The sequence below is a fragment of the Tachypleus tridentatus genome, chromosome 10 (assembly GCF_004210375.1).
Source record: "Tachypleus tridentatus isolate NWPU-2018 chromosome 10, ASM421037v1, whole genome shotgun sequence".
NCBI classification, from domain to species: Eukaryota; Metazoa; Arthropoda; class Merostomata; order Xiphosura; family Limulidae; genus Tachypleus; species Tachypleus tridentatus.
The window spans coordinates 99,055,415-99,079,422 of NC_134834.1; the positions used below are offsets into that span (position 1 = coordinate 99,055,415).

Genomic DNA, 24,008 nt, shown 5'->3' on the forward strand with positions numbered 1-24,008 from the left:
TTAAGTGGGTTTCTCGCCATCAAGTATATTTGTTTTACAAACGCTAGCATGTTCTAACATTGTTCAACGCTCTTGAATCTCGCCTTAAACTATATAAACCAATGCACCAAGAGACAGAAGATTATTTATTACTTGTCAGCTACAGTCAGTTTGCTGTAGGCCTCGGAAGGTATAATTGTGATTAACGCATATTAATCGGAAAACTACAGAATTGGAGCTGGAACATCTATAGATTTCGAACATTACAAACCATTTAACTTCAGTTAATTAACTTCGCACGTTAGTATTTCTACGAGAACATTGAATATACCACTGAAATTGTAGGGGGCGCTTCAGGCTAGCTAGCTGTCAAGAAAAGTGTGTCACCAAATAATCAATTTGCTCTCCGTGAACTTCAATAAAATATTCAGTTTCAGACCAGACAGAAGACTTACCGTATTTCCCGGCGTCGAAGACGCTATTTTTTTCCCCAAAATAAGCCTAAAAATTTACCCTGCGTCTTCCAGGCCAAAGGTTACGTTGCTTATAGACCTAAACCTAAGCCGAGAGGAAGCGTTTCGATACTAGACAGTAATTCAATCCCCTCAGTGTGACTCAGAATGAAAAGTTTCTTAGTATTAAATAACAAATAAATAAATAATAATAGCTCACCGTATATACGGTGCTGTAATACTGGCAATCTTTTTAACTCTTCGGGCTTAGAATAACATTATTACTGGTAATAACACAGAAATTCCAGTGGTAATATAAAGTACATATTTTGAAAGGTACATATGATAAACATATACCACACAAAAAACGAGAAGTGAGCAAGTGGATTTATATACCGAAAGAAGATTTATATAGCGTAAGAAGATTTATGTACCGTAAGAAGATTTATATACCGTAAGAAGATTTATGTACCGTAAGAAGATTTATATACCGTAATAAGATTTATATACCGTAATAAGATTTATATACTGTAAGAAGATTTATATACTGTAAGAAGATTTATATACTGTAAGAAGATTTATATACCGTAAGAAGATTTATATACTGTAAGAAGATTTATATATCGTAAGAAGATTTATGTACTGTAAGAAGATTTATGTACTGTAAGAAGATTTATGTACCGTAAGAAGATTTATATACCGTAAGAAGATTTATTTTACTGTAAGAAGATTTATATACCGTAAGAAGACTTATATACCGTAAGAAGATTTATATATCGTAAAAAGATTTATATACCGTAAGAAGACTTATATACCGTAAGAAGATTTATTTTACTGTAAGAAGATTTATATACCGTAAGAATATTTATATACTGTAAAAAGATTTATATACCGTAAGAAGATTTATATACCGTAAGAAGATTTATTTTACTGTAAGAAGATTTATATACCGTAAGAAGACTTATATACCGTAAGAAGATTTATTTTACTGTAAGAAGATTTATATACTGTAAGAAGATTTATATTTAGATAAGATTGGTGAAAGTCCTGCGACCTTATTCTCATATTTTTTGTTGTTGTTTTCAAAATTTAGCTGATAAAACATCGGTGCGTCTTCGACCCCGGGAAATAGGTACATTTGTTTGTAAGTTTGTACAAATGCTATCATTTGTAATAGCTTAGTAATAAACGTTATCATAAATTGTATTGTTTTTTAATATTAAAATATATTTGGGTTAAAAAAAGAAAATTTTATACATATTATTATTTAATTAACTTTTAAATTCATATTTCAGGTTACTTGAAATCGTAATACATAACGTACCTACAGGTTCAAAATTAACTGTAGTTTGAACAGTTCAAAACGATCAGGCAAATGTTAAATGCGTTATCAACAAGGCAAGAAAAGCTAACGCCAAATCCAAATATAAGTTCGACAGACACTCATGTTATTAAGTGAAAGAAGAAAGTCTACATATCACTTTGATATTTAGTTCTTACTGACAGATTGGACTTTAACTTTGGTGAAAGTCTCTGTTGTACGGCATGTAGGCTTTATCACCTATGAACAGTATCCGATATGTCATGTGCTTAACGTGCACGATTGTATAAATAATAGAAACCTTTATCAAAATTATGAAAAAACAACATTCATTTATCATAAGATTCTTTGTGCAAACCTACAAAAGAGTGTAGTCATGCCTAACTTCGATTTGATGCACTAGAGGGAAAGCGGCTAGTCAACGGCACCCACCGCCAACTCTTGGGTCACTCTTGTGTGATCGAGCAGTAGGATTCGACCACGAGCCCTTAATCTTGGAGTTCACAGTAGGCAAGAATTACAGAATATATAAATCTGTTTGATATTCTTAAGTTATGATGCCGTCATATTCTGTGTATAAATTATGTAAATGTTTAGTAGAATATGCTGGAGATCCTTACTTGAATTCTATAAAGAATTTAGTTTCTAAGAAGTAATTATTTAAATCACGATACGGGTGTCGTTAAATACATTAAGTATTAAACTACGTGTATTTTAAATTGTAAAGAAATCTTACTTTAGAAAAGTTAAGTTATTAAGTACAACAGCAGATATATTGAAATATTGAGTGCATATCAAACTTACCTATGGACACAGACTTTGACAAGCTGTATACCCTTGTAAATAGATAGATCCTACGATTTATGAAAGTGCAAACGTGCCATGCTTCTGTAACACTAATATCGGAATGAAAACTGTTACGACTCAGTTTTTCTTTTCACGTTTGTGGTCTGCTGGCTCTCGAGGTTCACAAGAGCTAACCGACAGTAGGGCGCATGCACCAGGTAAGGCCGGAACGTATGTTCTTTAGCCTACTGACATACTTCCATTTAGAGAAAGTTAGACAGGTTGTGTGTGTACGCGCGCGAGAAGAAAATTGTCCTACCTTTTTATTACGAGACCTGCACCCACTCCAGAAAAGCGACTGGACCAACATTCCAGGTTACGGTAGAATATCACCTACATCTTCCATTGTACTTTTCTTTGATCATATCTCGCATAAACCTAAAGAAGAGAAAGATATTTTTATTACAACGTGGGATATGCAGATTACTTGATTTTAAACGATTTAAGTAAATGAAGTAAACATTTATCAGAAGGACTTTGCGAGAATTTTGAAAAACATGTTTCCAAGGTAACATATACTGCTTTACAAATAAAATGTAAAAAGAAGGCTAGGCTGTACAAGTTTAAATATCCTTAAATAAATAAAAACATTTCTAGAAAGCAATGTAATTTAGTAGATGTACAATTTGACTAATTTTGGGAGGCATGCATAATTAGTTTTGACCTCGGTGAAAGCCAGACAAGTCCGGTGAAAGTCTACAGGTAAAAATGTATTTTCAGTTCGTAATGCGACTTCTTTCTGAAATCCTTGTAACGTACTTTAAATGTCTTACGTTAAATATTCTGAACGTCATTTTAAGGAGACTGCAATTCTTTGTCATTCGTCTCTTGAAAACGTGTAAAACACGAACAGTTTGATAAAAATTTACAAACTCAACGATGATTTTCAAAAGTATTCAATTTTCATGACAACAGTTGTAAGACAGGGAAAGTGGACCAGAAGCGAGGAGGTGCAGAAATGGAGTCGAGAAACTCGGCAGAAATGGCAAACAGTTGCGTCACTTCTTGTTGAAATAAGTCCATTTTACAGTAGAAATGTGATCAAGAGTTATACTCTCTGAATTTGGTACATTTAATGTATTCAAATTAATAACAATGTAAGAAATATCCCAAAATATTTTAGTTTTGAAGTACTTCTCGAATTCCGGCTCAAGGGTTTATTACAACCCTACAATAAACCGGATATTAAATAGTGTGAATAATTCATACAACCAATAATCAAACATGCCAGTCCAGCATGGACAAACATTTCACCAACCCTAATCAAAAGACAATTACAACCATTTCAACAATCGATACTCGCTGCAGCGTATAAAGTATAAGTAATCCTAAATTTAGATTTCTTACATATATATATATATATATAAAGTGTTGACAAGGGTATTTATGTGTAATGTTCTTGTGTCACGATACATAGAAACATTTGTCATGTGTAGGACTATATAACCCAAATCAAGACAACTATATTCTGATATAAACTGCTACACGTGGAATATGAACGAATATGGTTTTGAAAATAGTTATTGTAAATAGTGCACAACATTCACAAGTAATTCGTTTAGCAGACACACTGTGTGTTTTGGGAGATACAAACAATTGCGCTGGAAGTCTTCGAAGCACCTGATTGTCACAGATTCCTAACTAGAATCTCAAGCACAGCACGTGTGTACAATACAATAATAAACACACCACACAAACAAATATGCAACTTCCGGAACAAAAACACCTTTATTATTGACACGAACACCAAAATGTAAACCCACATACATACATGACAAACAGCAGCAGTTAGAACAGAAAAACGCAAGGAGAAATCAATCACTCAAGCGAACATATGAATATTGAAACACAAAATATCACTCACCCACACATATTCAAAACACCAATCGACTTGCCCACAAACACAGTAAATAATTCCTTAATAGAAGCAGCAAATTCAATGATTTATCGGTGAGTATAAATATCACAAATACAGCAATGATCTACTTTTCTCCATAGTGTGGTTTGAAAGAAATGAAAATGTTGAAAGTATTATTTACAACCTTGGACTTCTATAATGTTGTTGTAGTTGGAGTTTGTTCAATCTGGAGTACTTACAATAGTAACTGCAGTAACAATATACGCTATTCTATAAGATAGTTGGTATTTTAATATATGGGAAAGTCTAATACGAATTTCAGTGATGTCGAGAAACCCACTTACAGAGAAAAATATTTATGTAAAAACGGCTCGTTTGGGTTGAGAAGAGCGAACAACGTTTCGACCTTCTTCGGTCATCGTCAGGTTCACAAAGAATGAGGTAACTGACCGGAAGCTGACCACATGTTTGAAAGGGGTTGTGCAACTGAGTGTCGGAATGTAGAAGGCGGTATTAGATGTTTGAGTATATAATTTTATTTATTTTATTATATTAATATAGGTATAAAGACGTTCCTTTATATTGGTTTATTTTGGGTTTAAGTTGTTGTATAAGTAAGGCTTCTTTAATTTTGCGTTTGTTTCTTTATTTAGTATTTGAGTGTTTTCTATGGTTATGTTGTGTTTATTTGACTTGCAGTGTTCGAAAACGTGTGAAGGTGACTTTTTATGTTCTTTGAATCTGGTTTCCATTTTTCTACTTGTTTCTCCAATATAGAAGTCGTGGCAGTTATCACATTATATTTTGTAAATAATGTTGGTGTGGTGTTTGTCAGTGTAGTTTTTACATAGTATAGACCACAGTTTTGTGCCTGGTTTTTGAATAAATTTGGTATTAACCTATATTAAAAATAATAAAATAAATAATATAAAATTATATATTCAAACATCTAACACCGCCCTCTACATTCCGACACTCAGTTACACAACCCCTTCCAAACATGTGGTCAGCTTCCGGTCAGTTACCTCTTTCATTGTGAACCTGACGATGATAGAGGAAGGTCGAAACGTTGTTCGCTCTTCTACGTAAAATATTTTCTCAATCCAAACGAGCCGTTTTTACATACAAATATAACTTTAGTTTGACAACGTGTTGGATACGTGAAAATTTATATTTTTACGTATATAATACGAATTTCGTTTCCTTTCCTACTTCTAAATTATCACTAAGTATAATCTGCATAAGACAACTTGTTTAAGAGGAGAAACGCTCACAGACAGACAGAAAGTTACAGTACTGATATGACATAATACGTATAGCGTATACGTGACAAGCACGTGCATATCAGTTTCCAAACTTAGCTCAGTAGATCTGTCTAAAGTTAAACTATGTCAACAGTGTTCTGGTTAACAATAAACAGTCGTGTGAACTTCAACAATATAATTTATCAGCAATGTTTCTAAGCATAGCTTCGGAGCACCCTGAGCCTCACGAAGATGTTAAAACACACTGAACGTAACGGTGAAGTAGTTAAGTTACGTTAAAGCTCTAAATCTGATAACACTTATATATTTTACTTTATAACAAGCTCGGCCTCTGTGAAAGTGAAAAATGTAAGAATCGTAAATTATATGTAATTTAGAATCCTTACTCGTTACAAACAAGTACGTTGCGACCACGAACCAACTAATCCAAACCATAAATCTAACAGTCTAACTTATGAATGGCCTATTATTAGAGTGATAACAAAAACAGAGCAAACCAACCTCATTGTTTATATATTTAAAAACGGCTGGTATGAATACAGAAGACACTAATAGAGGAGCGAACAACGTTTCGACCTTTTTCGGTCATCGTCAGGTTTTTAAATACATAATTTTCTCTACAAGTGGGTTTTCTTGTCATCACGAATTACCCTATTGTTTATTATTTATAATGTAATACATTTCATATTATATTTTAACATCTCTTATTTCTATATTATTTATTACAATTATTATTTATTTATTTCGTTTTATTTTTAAACGATCCTAGCATTCTCAGTTTGTCCTTACTTCCCTCAAAGTTGACTTCAGGAACCACAAAAACTGGAGAATTAATAGTATAGAATATTAAAGGCCAATGCTCGTATCTACCGTCTTTCACTGTAAGCCTCGATATGGCCAGGTGGTTAAGACGCTCAACTCGTAATCTGAGGGTTGTGGGTTCGAGTCCCTGTCGCACCAAATATGCTCGCCCTTTCTGTCGTGGGGGCGTTATAACGTGACCGTCAATGCGACTATTCGTTGGTAAACGGGTAGCAAATGAGTTAGCAGTGGGTAGTGATGACTAGCTGCCTTCTCTCTCGTCTTACACTGCTAAATTAGGAACGGCTATCGCAGATAACCCTCGTATAGCTTTGCGCGAAATTCTAAACAAACAAGTAAAACTATCATCCAGTCTTTAACACACAACCATAATATTTGTTCACTAAGTTAAAGTTATGTTCGAATGAAACACTTGAATTACTGTTTATGTATGTTTATGTGTGCACCAGAGAAATGGTTTTATTTACGCTGTCACGTTATATACCTCTCACTGTATCAGGCTAGACTCTTAACTTGTGCTAAACACAATTTAAATAAACCTAACAAGGAGTATGAAAAACACAGAAAACCTTATTTATAGAGTTCTCTATTCCCAGATGCTCTGACCGAAAAGTACTCGACCGTTAACCAGGGATGTCAGAATCTAATGTTTCACCATCACAACATTCATGCTTCGGTGAATTCCTTCTAAAGGAAAACACGTACTGTCAAAACCAAGACAAATAAACTCCTTTACCGGTGTCATAAATACGAATAAACCTTGAAATCAAGTGAATACTAATAATATTATATTGCAGTTAAGAAGGCATAAAACGTATAATATGCCCACATGAGGTCAACTGACGACTTCAACAAAGGGTTTCTTTTATCACACACAAATTTTATTTTATTATAATGTTCTTAGGCATGAGTTTTTGATTTCCTATACAAAAGTAAACAGAAATAAATTATAAGTAAAATGTAAATTGTTTAAAAACACTTCGTACATGACTAATGTTTCCTACTGTTACCAGTATTTTCAGTCTGATTTAGTTGCGTGCCCACTATATCTTAGGGGTGGAAGAAAGAAATTATTTTGCTTTGTTTTGTTTGTTTTTGAATTTCGCGCAAAGCTACACGAGGACTATCTGTGTTAGATGTCCCTAATTTATCAGTGTAAGACCAGAGGAAGATAGCTAGTCATCACCTCCCACCACCATGTTTCCACCACTTCAAGATGAAGGATCGAGGAACTTAAGAAAACATTATGCAGGATTTCAAGTTATGATTTTCATCTGTCGCTTCTAGATGCATAGATAGACAAATAGATGTATAAGCAGAAAAATAAACCGTAACTTATTTTGAACCAATATAAACATATTTTTCATCTTTACCTCTGTGAATGTTCCGGGTATTAGGTTTCTTTGTTACTAATTCAAGTATCATAAACAATGTCTGATGATAACTGATATCTGGGCTAGCTGTCTGGTTTGTACGTGATAGACTAGAGAGAAGGCAGCGAAGGAACATCAGTCAACGTCTACGCTTGGTCTACACTTTTATCAACGGAAAATGGAACTGACCGTCAATTTATGTCTCCACGATTGAAAGGACTAGCATCTTTGGTGACGGGATTCAAACCTGACTATCATAAGATTATTTAATAAGAGAATTAACAAAGCTTGTTGTTCAATTAATTAGCTTTTCGTTAAGCTACACAATGACTTACGTGTGGTGTATCCAACGCCAGTATCGAAGTCTGATTTTTGTTATGAGCCTTCAGATTTGTTGTCAAGCGATAGAGTGGTGTTCGTTTAAAGCAGTGGAACTAAATATGAAACAAACTGCTAGGTGTCTAACTGTATGTAGTAAGAATTAATTACAAGTCAAATAACTGCAACAATCCCGAAATAGGCTAAAAACGAAGATAAATCATGATACTCTGGCTCCAATTATCACGACAATTAAATATGCTTCATAACTCACTCATTCACAGATAGATGGTAGGACGATCAATAATAACGACTATTAAATATGCTTCATAACTCACTCATTCACAGATAGATGGTAGGACGATCAATAATAACGACTATTAAATATGCTTCATAACTCACTCATTCACAGATAGATGGTAGGACGATCAATAATAACGACTATTAAATATGCTTCATAACTCACTCATTCACAGATAGATGGTAGGACGATCAATAATAACGACATGGTATTAAAAAAATGACAAAAGTACTTTGTGTCAATTTATAAAAAACACACCAATATCGTGGTGTACAAGTAACCAAATAGCTAAAATAAAATAAAAACATAATCGAGAAATACCATAATGTACAAGTAACAAAATAGCTAACATAATATAAAACACATCAACATTATAATGTACAAGTAACCAAATAGCTAATATAACATAAAACACGCTAATAAACACCAACATCATGTAAAAGTAACCAAATAGCGAACATAACATAAAAAACAAACCAACATCATCGTGTACAAGAAACCAAATAGAGAAAATAACACAAAAAACACTAATGAACACCAACATCAAACGTACAAATAACCAAACAGCTAACTTAACATGAAAAAAAGATTCCAGCATTATAGTATTCAAGTAACCAAATACTTAACCTAACATAAAAAAACACACACACCAAAATCATGGTGTACAACTAACTGAATAGCTAACATAACATAAAAATTCAACAACATATGGTGTAAAAATAATCAAATAGCTAAAATAACAAAAATACACTCCAAAATCACGGTGCACAACTAACCAAATAGCTACCAATCATAAAAAACCAACATCATGATGTACACGTAACCAGAGCGGTTAACATAACATAGAAAAGACTAAAAAACAGCAACATTAAAATGTACAAGAAAACAAATAGCTAACATAACATAATAAACACACCAAATCATGGTGTAAAAATAACCAAATAAGTAACATAACATAAAAACACATCAACATTTAAATGTACAAGAAAACAAATAACTAACATAACATAATAAACACACCAGAATCATGATGTAAAAATAACCAAATAATTAACATAACATGAAAACACACCAACATCGTAATGTACAAGAAAACAAACAGCTAACATAACATAATAAACACACCAAATCATGGTGTAAAAATAACCAAATAAGTAACATAACATAAAAACACACCAGAATCATGGTGTAAAAATAGCCAAATAACTAACATAACATAAAAACACACCAACATCGTAATGTACAAGAAAACAAATAGCTAACATAACATAATAAACACACCAAATAATGGTGTAAAAATAACCAAATAAGTAACATAACATAAAAACACATCAACATTTAAATGTACAAGAAAACAAATAGCTAACATAACATAATAAACACACCAAATCATGGTGTAAAAATAACCAAATAAGTAACATAACATAAAAACACATCAACATTAAAATGTACAAGAAAACAAATAACTAACATAACATAATAAACACACCAGAATCATGGTGTACAAATAACCAAATAGCTAACATAACATAAAAACACACCAACATCGTAATGTACAAGAAAACAAATAGCTAACATAACATAATAAACACACCAAATCATGGTGTAAAAATAACCAAATAAGTAACATAACATAAAAACACACCAACATTAAAATGTACAAGAAAACAAATAACTAACATAACATAATAAACACACCAGAATCATGGTGTACAAATAACCAAATAGCTAACATAACATAAAAACACAAACAAACACTAACATCATAATGTACAAATAACCAAAGAGCTTATAAAACATAAAAAACGAACAAACAAAATCGTCTACAAGGAACCCAGTAGCTAACCTAACACAAAAACACTAATGAACACCAACATCGAACGCACAAGTAACCAAATAGCTAACTTAACATAAAAAATACAAGAATCCAGCATTATAGTGTATAAGTAACCAAACAGCTAGCATAACATAATAAACACGCAAACATTATGTTGTACAAGTATCTAAATAGCTAAAGTAATATAGAAAACATACACCAAAATCACGGAGTACAACTAACCAAATAGCTAACATGACATAAAAAGTCTAACAAACACCAAAATCATCACGTGCAAGTAATAAAATAGCTACATTAATATGTAAAAGACACCAGCATCATAATGTACAAGTAACCAAATACCTAATATAAAATAAGAACACACCAACACCGTGGTGTACAAGTAACCGAATAGCTTACATAACATAAAAACACTAACAAATACTAACTTCAGAGTATACAAGTAACCAAATAGATACCATAACATACAAAACACAAAACTACAACACCATGGTCTACAAGTAACCAAACAGTTAACATAACATCAAAAACACTAATAAACAGCATGATGTAGAAATAACCAAATACATACATTACATACGAAGTCACTATTGTTTCGTTAATTAAGAATGACCTTTTACCTAACAGTCAGTCTTTAATAATTCTTGGTTCGTTAATTAATTTTACCATTATTAGTATGATACCTGACCTAACAATCTTCAAGTAATTCTTGGTTCGTTAATTAATTTTACCATTATTAGTATGATACCTGACCTAACAATCTTCAAGTAATTCTTGGTTCGTTAATTAATTTTACCATTATTAGTATGATACCTGACCTAACAATCTTCAAGTAATTCTTGGTTCGTTAATTAATTTTACCATTATTAGTATGATACCTGACCTAACAATCTTCAAGTAATTCTTGCTTCGCTAATTAAGAATCTCCTTCTACCAGTTACACCATTCCTTACTTGTTTTCTCAGTTAACTTAGGTTCTTTGTTTGTCATTAATAACAAGTCTACACAAAAGGCTGGGTATGTTCTGCCCACTTTTGGTATAGAAACTTGTTTCTACAGGTATAAGTCCGCAGAAATAGAACTGTACCATCACAATAGCCTTCTTACAAAAATAGTATTGTTCCTTAATCTCACAGTCTACAAGTAGTTTTACTTATTGACTAGTTGATGAAGAAGTTACTTGTAGAAGTAAACACGTTATACCTTCATGCAACAGTTTCTAGTACGTATTGTTTTCTTAAACAAGAATAGCCTTTAAAGTAATAGCATTGTTCCTTCAATTAACAGTTTTAATGTACTTTTTGGTCAGTTAATGAAGAATATCCTTGCAACAGTAACAGTAATACACTTTGAACTAACAGTCAAGTATTTTTGGTCACTAAATAACCAACGGCCTCCCAGCAGTAACAGTAATAAACATTCAAATAAGTCTCCAAAAATTTGATATTTAGTTAATTAACAAGGGGCTTATAGCAATAATAGCAATATACCTTCAACCAACAGTCTCAAAGTATTTGTTATTTAGTTAATTAATAATGCACTTGAAGCAGTAACAGTAATATACCTTCAATCAACAGTCTTCAACAATTTGTTAGTGAATTAATAATGGTCTTGTTGCAGTAATAGTAATATACCTTCAATTAACAGTCTTCAACAGTTTGTTAGTTAATAATAATGGTCTTGTTGCAGTAATAGTAATATACCTTCAATAAACAGTCTTCAACAATTTGTTAGTTAATTAATAATGGTCTTGTTGCAGTAATAGTAATATACCTTCAATCAACAGTCTTCAACAATTTGTTAGTGAATTAATAATGGTCTTGTTGCAGTAATAGTAATATACCTTCAATTAACCGTCTTCAACAATTTGTTAGTTAATTAATAATGGTCTTGTTGCAGTAATAGTAATATACCTTCAATAAACAGTCTTCAACAATTTGTTAATTAATTAATAATAGTCATGTTGCAGTAATAGTAATATACCTTCAATTTACAGTCTTCAACAAGTTGTTAGTTAATTAATTAATAACGATCTTGTTCCAATAATAGTAATATACCTTCAATTAACAGTCTTCAACAATTTGTTAGTCAATTAATAATGGTCTTGTTGCAGTAATAGTAATATACTTTCAATTAACGGTCTTCAACAATTTGTTCGTTAATCAATAATGGTCTTGTTGTAGAGATAGTAATATACCTTCAATTAACAGTCTTCAACAATTTGTTAGTTAATTAATAATGGTCTTGTTGCAGTAATAGTAATATACCTTCAATTAACAGTCTTCAACAATTTGTTAGTTAATTAATTAATAACGGTCTTGTTGCAGTAATAGTAATATACCTTCGATTAACAGTCTTCAACAATTTGTTAGTTAGTTAATTAATAATGGTCTTGCTGCAGTAGCAGTAATATACCTTCAATTAACAGTCTTCAACAAGTTGTTAGTTAATTAATTAATAACGGTCTTGTTGTAGTAATAGTAATATACCTTCAACGAACAGTTTTCAACTATTTGTCAGTAAGCCTAAAATTGTTAATCAAAGCAGTTGATATAAAGTTTCATATTTCCAGTGTTGTAACATTTTGTACTGGGGAAAAACAATAACTGATAATACAAAATATTATAATACTAAGAGTGAGTAAGATGAATGTGTACATTAATAAATTCAATTATTAATAATATATGATATATTTAGTGGTTCCGATACGTTACTGATGTTTCGAGTTTTGATGTGATGATACATTTGTGTCTCATTGAAATTCCTAAGAATTTTAAATAGGCAGACAATGTTTAGAAGTTTCCTTCAATCCCGTAATTTCCTATCACTAAAGTTATTGTCTATCTTAAAAACACTGTGAGCTTTTGCACTTAAGACGGTTCTATATTTTACACAGGTTTGGTACTTTAATAAAACTAACCAGGATATAAAAGTAGATTAAACTGTCAAAACAACATTAAAGTCCACCATCAATATATTAACAAAGTCAGCAGTAAGTGTTTCAGTAAAGGTAACTTCGACAAACTGAAAAATACATTGATGGATTAAATAGTAAAATAATAATAAGAGCATCAGTAGTTCCAGCCTTGGCTACATTAATAAACAAACAATGAACAGATTCATAAAAGTTTACATCAGAGCATCAGTAATGTCACTCATGGCTACATTAATAAACCAACAATAAACAGTTTAATAAAACTTTATATAAGAACATAGGTAATGTTAGTACTGGCTAAATTAATAAACCAACAATTAACAGATTAATAAATTTTTATATAAGATCATCAGTAATGTCAATCCAGGCTACATTAATAAACCAACAATGAACTTTATATAGGATAATCAGTAATATCAGTCCTAGTTACATTAATAAACCAATAATGAACAGCTTAATAAAACTTTATATAAGAACATAGGTAATGTTACTACTGGCTACATTAATAAACCAACAATGAACATATTAATAAAACTTTACATAAGAACATCAGTAATGTCAGCCCTGGCTACATTAATAAACCAACAATGAACAGATTAATGAAACTTTATATAAGAAGATCGGTAATATCAGTATTGGTTACATTAATAACCCAACAATGAACAGATTAATAAAACTTTATATAAGAAAGTCAGTAATGTCAGTCATGGCTGCATTAATAAACCAACAAGAAACAGATTAATAAAACTTTATATAAGAACATCAGTAATGTCAGTCTTGGCTACATTAATAAACCAAAAATGAACAGATTAATAAAACTTTATACAATAGCATCAATAATGGCAGTTTTGGCTAAATTAATAAACCATCAATGAACAGATTAATAAAACTTTATATAAGAACATCAGTAATATCAATCCTAACTACATTAATAAACCAACAATGAACAGATTAATAAAACTTTACATAAGAACATCAGTAATGTCTGTCCTGGCTACATTAATAAACCAACATTGAACAGATTAAAAAAACTTTATATACGATCATCAGTAATGTCAGTCCTGGTATCATTAATAAACCAACATTGAACACATTAATAAAACTTTATATAAGAACATCAGTAATATCAATCCTAACTACATTAATAAACCAACAATGAACAGATTAATAAAACTTTACATAAGAACATCAGTAATGTCAGTCTTGGCTACATTAATAAACCAACATTGAACACATTAAAAAAACTTTATATAAGATCATCAGTAATATCAGTCCTGGCTACATTAATAAACCAACAATGAACAGATTAATAAAACTTTATATAAGATCATCAGTAATGTCAGTCCTGGTTACATTAATAAACCAACATTGAACAGATTAATAAAACTTTATATAAGATAATCAGTAATGTCAGTCCTGGTTACATTAATAAACCAACAATGAACATATTAATAAAACTATATAAGAACATCAGTAATGTCAGTCTTGCCTACATTAATAAACCAACAATGAACAGATTAATAAAACTTTATATAAGAACATCAGTAATGTCAGTCCTGGCTACATTAATAAACCAACAATGAACAGATTAATAAAACTTTATAGAAAACATCAGTAATATCAGTCCTGACTACATTAATAAACCAACAATAAACAGATTAATAAAACTTTATATAAGAACATAGGTAATGTCAGTCCTGGCTACATTAATAAACCAACAATGAACAGATTAATAAAACTTTATATAAAAACATCAGTAATGTCAGTCCTGGCTACATTAATAAACCAACAATAAACAGATTAATAAAACTTTATATAAGAACATCAGTAATGTCAGTCCTGGCTACATTAATAAACCAACAATGAACAGATTAATAAAACTTTATATAATAACATCAATAATAGCAGTCCTGGCTACATTAATAAACCAACATTGAACAGATTAATAAAATTTTATATAAGATCATCAGTAATGTCAGTCCTGGTTACATTAATAAACCAACAATGAACAGATTAATAAAACTTTATATAAGAACATCAGTAATTTCTATCCTGGCTACTTTAATAAACCAACATTGAACAGATTAATAAAACTTCACATAAGAACATCAGTAATGTCTCTCCTGGCTACATTAATAAACCAACATTGAACAGATTCATAAATTTTTATATAAGATCATCAGTAATGTCAGTCCTGGCTACATTAATAAACCAACAATGAACAGATTAATAAAACTTTATATAAGAACATCAGTAATGTCAGTCCTGGCTACATTAATAAACCAACAATGAACAGATTAATAAAACTTTATATAAGAACATCAGTAATGTCAGTCCTGGCTACATTAATAAACCAACAATGAACAGATTAATAAAACTTTATATAAGAACATCAGTAATGTCAGTCCTGGTTACATTAATAAACCAACATTGAACAGATTAATAAAACTTTATATAAGAACATCAGTAATGTCAGTCCTGGCTACATTAATAAACCAACAATCAACAGATTAATAAAACTTTATATAAGAACATCAGTAATGTCAGTCCTGGCTACATTAATAAACCAACAATGAACAGATTAATAAAACTTTATATAAGAACATCAGTAATGTCAGTCCTGGCTACATTAATAAACCAACAATGAACAGATTAATAAAACTTTATATAAAACATCAGTAATGTCAGTCCTGGCTACATTAATAAACCAAAAATGAACACATTATTAAAACTTTATATAAGAACATCAGTAATGTCAGTCCTGGCTACATTAATAAACCAACATTGAATAGAATAATAAAACTTTATGTAAGAACATCGGTAATGTCAGTCCTGGTTACATTAATACACCAACATTAAATAGATTAATAAAACGTTATATAAGAACATCAGTAATGTCAGTCCTGGTTACATTAATAAACCAACATTGAACAGATTAATAAATCTTTATATAAGAACATCAGTAATGTCAGTCCTGGCTACATTAATAAACCAACAATGAACAGATTAATAAAACTTTATATAAGAACATCAGTAATGTCAGTCCTGGCTACATTAATAAACCAACAATGAACAGATTAATAAAACTTTATATAAGAACATCAGTAATGTCAGTCCTGGCTACATTAATAAACCAACAATGAACAGATTAATAAAACTTTATATAAGAGCATCAGTAATGTCAGTTTTGGCTACATTAATAAACCAACAATGAACAGATTAATAAAACTTTATATAAGAACATCAGTAATGTCAGTCCTGGTTACATTAATAAACCAACAATGAACAGATTAATAAAACTTTATATAAGAAAGTCAGTAATGTCAGTCTTGGCTACATTAATAAACCAACAATGAACAGATTAATAAAACTTTATATAATAGCATCAATTATGGCAGTTTTGGCTACATTAATAAACCATCAATGAACAGATTAATAAAACTTTATGTAAGAACATCGGTAATGTCAGTCCTGGTTACATTAATAAACCAACATTGAACAGATTAATAAAACGTTATATAAGAACATCAGTAATGTCAGTCCTGGTTACATTAATAAACCAACATTGAACAGATTAAAAAAACTTTATATACCATCATCAATAATGTCAGTCCTGGTTACATTAAAAAACCAACATTGAACAGATTAATAAAACTTTATATAAGAACATCAGTAATGTCAGTCCTGGCTACATTAATAAACCAACAATGAACAGATTAATAAAACTTTATATAAGATCATCAGTAATGTCAGTCCTGGCTACATTAATAAACCAACATTGAACAGATTAATAAATGTTTATATAAGATCATCAGTAATGTCAGTCCTGGCTACATTAATAAACCAACAATGAACAGATTAATAAAACTTTATATAAGAACATCAGTAATGTCAGTCCTGGCTACATTAATAAACCAACAATGAACAGATTAATAAAACTTTATATAAGAAATCAGTAATGTCAGTCCTGGTTACATTAATAAACCAACAATGAACAGATTAATAAAACTTTATATAAGAACATCAGTAATGTCAGTCCTGGTTACATTAATAAACCAACAATGAACAGATTAATAAAACTTTATATAAAACATCAGTAATGTCAGTCCTGGCTACATTAATAAACCAACAATGAACAGATTAATAAAACTTTATATAAGAACATCAGTAATGTCAGTCCTGGCTACATTAATAAACCATCAATGAACAGATTAATAAAACTTCATATAAGAACATCAATAATGTCAGTCCTGGGTACATTAATAAACCAACAATGAACAGATTAATAAAACTTTATATAATAACATCAATAATAGCAGTCCTGGCTACATTAATAAACCAACATTGAACAGATTAATAAAATTTTATATAAGATCATCAGTAATGTCAGTCCTGGTTACATTAATAAACCAACATTGAACAGATTAATAAAACTTTATATAAGATCATCAGTAATGACAGTTCTGGCTACGTTAATAAACCAACAATAAACAGATAAAAAAAACTTTATATAAGAACACAGGTAATGTCATTTAGGGCTACATTAATAAACCAACAATGAACAGATTAATAAAACTTTACATAAGAACATCAGTAACATCAGTCCTGGTTACATTAATAAACCAACAATGAACAGATTAAAAAAAATTTATATAAGGTCATCAGTAATGTCAGTTTTGGTTACATTAATAATCCAACAATGAACAGATTAATGAAACTGTATATAAGATCATCAGTAATGTCAGTCATGGTTTCATTAATAAACCAACAATGAACAGATTAATAAAACTTTATATAAAACATCAGTAATGTCAGTCCTGGCTACATTAATAAACCAACAATGAACAGATTAATAAAACTTTATATAAGAACATCAGTAATGTCAGTCCTGGCTACATTAATAAACCAACAATGAACAGATTAATAAAACTTTATATAAGATCATCAGTAATGTCAGTCCTAGTTACATTAATAAACCAACAATGAACATATTAATAAAACTATATAAGAACATCAGTAATGTCAGTCCTGGCTACATTAATAAACCAACAATGAACAGATTAATAAAACTTTATATAAGAACATCAGTAATGTCAGTCCTGGCTACATTAATAAACCAACAATGAACAGATTAATAAAACTTTATATAAGAACATCAGTAATGTCAGTCCTGGCTACATTAATAAACCAACAATGAACAGATTAATAAAACTTTATATAAGAACATCAGTAATGTCAGTCCTGGCTACATTAATAAACCAACATTGAACAGATTAATAAAACTTTATATAAGAACATCAGTAATGTCAGTCCTGGCTACATTAATAAACCAACATTCAACAGATTAATAAAACTTTATATAAGATCATCAGTAATGTCAGTCCTGGCTACATTAATAAACCAACAATGAACAGATTAATAAAACTTTATATAAGAACATCAGTAATGTCAGTCCTGGCTACATTAATAAACCAACAATGAACAGATTAATAAAACTTTATATAAGAACATCAGTAATGTCAGTCCTGGTTACATTAATAAACCAACAATGAACAGATTAATAAAACTTTATATAAGAACATCAGTAATGTCAGTCCTGGCTACATTAATAAACCAACAATGAACAGATTAATAAAACTTTATATAAGAACATCAGTAATGTCAGTCCTGGCTACATTAATAAACCAACAATGAACAGATTAATAAAACTTTATATAAGAACATCAGTAATGTCAGTCCTGGTTACATTAATAAACCAACAATGAACAGATTAATAAAACTTTATATAAGAACATCAGTAATGTCAGTCCTGGCTACATTAATAAACCAACAATGAACAGATTAATAAAACTTTATATAAGAACATCAGTAATGTCAGTCCTGGCTACATTAATAAACCAACAATGAACAGATTAATAAAACTTTATATAAGAACATCAGTAATGTCAGTCCTGGCTACATTAATAAACCAACAATGAACAGATTAATAAAACTTTATATAAGAACATCGGTAATGTCAGTCCTGGCTACATTAATAAACCAACAATGAACAGATTAATAAAACTTTATATAAGATCATCAGTAATGTCAGTCCTGGCTACATTAATAAACCAACAATGAACAGATTAATAAAACTTTATATAAGAACATCAGTAATGTCAGTCCTGGCTACATTAATAAACCAACAATGAACAGATTAATAAAACTTTATATAAGAACATCAGTAATGTCAGTCCTGGCTACATTAATAAACCAACAATGAACAGATTAATAAAACTTTATATAAGAACATCAGTAATGTCAGTCCTGGTTACATTAATAAACCAACAATGAACAGATTAATAAAACTTTATATAAGAACATCAGTAATGTCAGTCCTGGCTACATTAATAAACCAACAATGAACAGATTAATAAAACTTTATATAAGAACATCAGTAATGTCAGTCCTGGCTACATTAATAAACCAACAATGAACAGATTAATAAAACTTTATATAAGAACATCAGTAATGTCAGTCCTGGCTACATTAATAAACCAACAATGAACAGATTAATAAAACTTTATATAAGAACATCAGTAATGTCAGTCCTGGCTACATTAATAAACCAACAATGAACAGATTAATAAAACTTTATATAAGAACATCAGTAATGTCAGTCCTGGCTACATTAATAAACCAACAATGAACAGATTAATAAAACTTTATATAAGAACATCAGTAATGTCAGTCCTGGCTACATTAATAAACCAACAATGAACAGATTAATAAAACTTTATATAAGAACATCAGTAATGTCAGTCCTGGTACATTAATAAACCAACAATGAACAGATTAATAAAACTTTATATAAGAACATCAGTAATGTCAGTCCTGGCTACATTAATAAACCAACAATGAACAGATTAATAAAACTTTATATAAGATCATCAGTAATGTCAGTCCTGGTTACATTAATAAACCAACAATGAACAGATTAATAAAACTTTATATAAGAACATCAGTAATGTCAGTCCTGGCTACATTAATAAACCAACAATGAACAGATTAATAAAACTTTATATAAGAACATAGGTAATGTCAGTCCTGGTTACATTAATAAACCAACAATGAACAGATTAATAAAACTTATAAGAACATCAGTAATGTCAGTCCTGGCTACATTAATAAACCAACAATGAACAGATTAATAAAACTTTATATAAGAACATCAGTAATGTCAGTCCTGGCTACATTAATAAACCAACAATGAACAGATTAATAAAACTTTATATAAGAACATCAGTAATGTCAGTCCTGGTTACATTAATAAACCAACAATGAACAGATTAATAAAACTTTATATAAGAACATCAGTAATGTCAGTCCTGGCTACATTAATAAACCAACAATGAACAGATTAATAAAACTTTATATAAGAACATCAGTAATGTCAGTCCTGGCTACATTAATAAACCAACAATGAACAGATTAATAAAACTTTATATAAGAACATCAGTAATGTCAGTCCTGGCTACATTAATAAACCAACAATGAACAGATTAATAAAACTTTATATAAGAACATCAGTAATGTCAGTCCTGGCTACATTAATAAACCAACAATGAACAGATTAATAAAACTTTATATAAGAACATCAGTAATGTCAGTCCTGGTTACATTAATAAACCAACAATGAACAGATTAATAAAACTTTATATAAGAACATCAGTAATGTCAGTCCTGGCTACATTAATAAACCAACAATGAACAGATTAATAAAACTTTATATAAGAACATCAGTAATGTCAGTCCTGGCTACATTAATAAACCAACAATGAACAGATTAATAAAACTTTATATAAGAACATCAGTAATGTCAGTCCTGGTTACATTAATAAACCAACAATGAACAGATTAATAAAACTTTATATAAGAACATCAGTAATGTCAGTCCTGGCTACATTAATAAACCAAACAATGAACAGATTAATAAAACTTTATATAAGAACATCAGTAATGTCAGTCCTGGCTACATTAATAAACCAACAATGAACAGATTAATAAAACTTTATATAAGAACATCAGTAATGTCAGTCCTGGCTACATTAATAAACCAACAATGAACAGATTAATAAAACTTTATATAAGAACATCAGTAATGTCAGTCCTGGCTACATTAATAAACCAACAATGAACAGATTAATAAAACTTTATATAAGAACATCAGTAATGTCAGTCCTGGCTACATTAATAAACCAACAATGAACAGATTAATAAAACTTTATATAAGAACATCAGTAATGTCAGTCCTGGCTACATTAATAAACCATCAATGAACAGATTAATAAAACTTTATGTAAGAACATCAGTAATGTCAGTCCTGGTTACATTAATAAACCAACATTGAACAGATTAATAAAACGTTATATAAGAACATCAGTAATGTCAGTCCTGGCTACATTAATAAACCAACAATGAACAGATTAATAAAACTTTATATAAGAACATCAGTAATGTCAGTCCTGGCTACATTAATAAACCAACAATGAACAGATTAATAAAACTTTATATAAGAACATCAGTAATGTCAGTCCTGGCTACATTAATAAACCAACAATGAACAGATTAATAAAACTTTATATAAGAACATCAGTAATGTCAGTCCTGGCTACATTAATAAACCAACAATGAACAGATTAATAAAACTTTATATAAGAACATCAGTAATGTCAGTCCTGGCTACATTAATAAACCAACAATGAACAGATTAATAAAACTTTATGTAAGAACATCGGTAATGTCAGTCCTGGTTACATTAATAAACCAACATTGAACAGATTAATAAAACGTTATATAAGAACATCAGTAATGTCAGTCCTGGTTACATTAATAAACCAACATTGAACAGATTAATAAAACTTTATATAAGATCATCAGTAATGTCAGTCCTGGTTACATTAATAAACCAACATTGAACAGATTAATAAAACTTTATATAAGAACATCAGTAATGTCAGTCCTGGCTACATTAATAAACCAACAATGAACAGATTAATAAAACTTTATATAAGATCATCAGTAATGTCAGTCCTGGTTACATTAATAAACCAACATTGAACAGATTAATAAAACTTTATATAAGATCATCAGTAATGTCAGTCCTGGCTACATTAATAAACCAACAATGAACAGATTAATAAAACTTTATATAAGAACATCAGTAATGTCAGTCCTGGCTACATTAATAAACCAACAATGAACAGATTAATAAAACTTTATATAAGAACATCAGTAATGTCAGTCCTGGCTACATTAATAAACCAACAATGAACAGATTAATAAAACTTTATATAAGAACATCAGTAATGTCAGTCCTGGCTACATTAATAAACCAACAATGAACAGATTAATAAAACTTTATATAAGAACATCAATAATGTCAGTCCTGGCTACATTAATAAACCAACAATGAACAGATTAATAAAACTTTATATAAGAACATCAGTAATGTCAGTCCTGGCTACATTAATAAACCAACAATGAACAGATTAATAAAACTTTATATAAGAACATCAGTAATGTCAGTCTTGGCTACATTAATAAACCAACAATGAACAGATTAATAAAACTTTACATAAGAACATCAGTAACATCAGTCCTGGTTACATTAATAAACCAACAATGAACAGATTAAAAAAAATTTATATAAGGTCATCAGTAATGTCAGTTTTGGTTACATTAATAATCCAACAATGAACAGATTAATAAAACTTTATATAAGAACATCAGTAATGTCAGTCCTGGTTACATTAATAAACCAATAATCAACAGATTAATAAAACTTTATATAAAAACATCAGTAATGTCAGTCCTGGCTACATTAATAAACCAACAATGAACAGATTAATAAAACTTTATATAAGAACATCAGTAATGTCAGTCCTGGCTACATTAATAAACCAACAATGAACAGATTAATAAAACTTTATATAAGATCATCAGTAATGTCAGTCCTGGTTACATTAATAAACCAACAATGAACAGATTAATAAAACTTTATATAAGAACATCAGTAATGTCAGTCCTGGTTACATTAATAAACCAACATTGAACAGATTAATAAAACTTTATATAAGATCATCAGTAATGTCAGTCCTGGTTACATTAATAAACCAACATTGAACAGATTAATAAAACTTTATATAAGAACATCAGTAATGTCAGTCCTGGCTACATTAATAAACCAACAATGAACAGATTAATAAAACTTTATATAAGATCATCAGTAATGTCAGTCCTGGCTACATTAATAAACCAACATTGAACAGATTGATAAATGTTTATATAAGATCATCAGTAATGTCAGTCCTGGCTACATTAATAAACCAACAATGAACAGATTAATAAAACTTTATATAAGAACATAGGTAATGTCAGTCCTGGTTACATTAATAAACCAACAATGAACATATTAATAAAACTATATAAGAACATCAGTAATGTCAGTCTTGCCTACATTAATAAACCAACAATGAACAGATTAATAAAACTTTATATAAGAACATCAGTAATGTCAGTCCTGGCTACATTAATAAACCAACAATGAACAGATTAATAAAACTTTATATAAGAACATCAGTAATGTCAGTCCTGGTTACATTAATAAACCAACAATGAACAGATTAATAAAACTTTATATAAAACATCAGTAATGTCAGT

The 24,008-nt window shown here is 29.9% G+C and overlaps 2 protein-coding genes across 3 annotated transcripts in view; one reads left to right on the forward strand and one right to left on the reverse strand.

Moving 5' to 3' along the window:
* LOC143229937 (uncharacterized) overlaps positions 1–8,306 on the reverse strand; it is a 34,427-nt gene extending 26,121 nt beyond the window's left edge. Inside the window, exons 1-2 of one of the 2 annotated variants that reach the window (XM_076462814.1) lie at positions 8,252–8,306; positions 2,858–2,976 (exon numbers count right to left, since the gene is read on the reverse strand). The gene's annotated coding sequence lies outside the window, so the exon portion shown is untranslated. Of the gene's footprint in view, positions 1–2,556; positions 2,833–2,857; positions 2,977–8,251 lie in introns of those variants that run through there. The other variant, XM_076462813.1, reaches the window with a different exon arrangement.
* LOC143228423 (uncharacterized) overlaps positions 1–24,008 on the forward strand; it is an 84,987-nt gene that overhangs the window by 7,474 nt on the left and 53,505 nt on the right. The window lies entirely within an intron of this gene.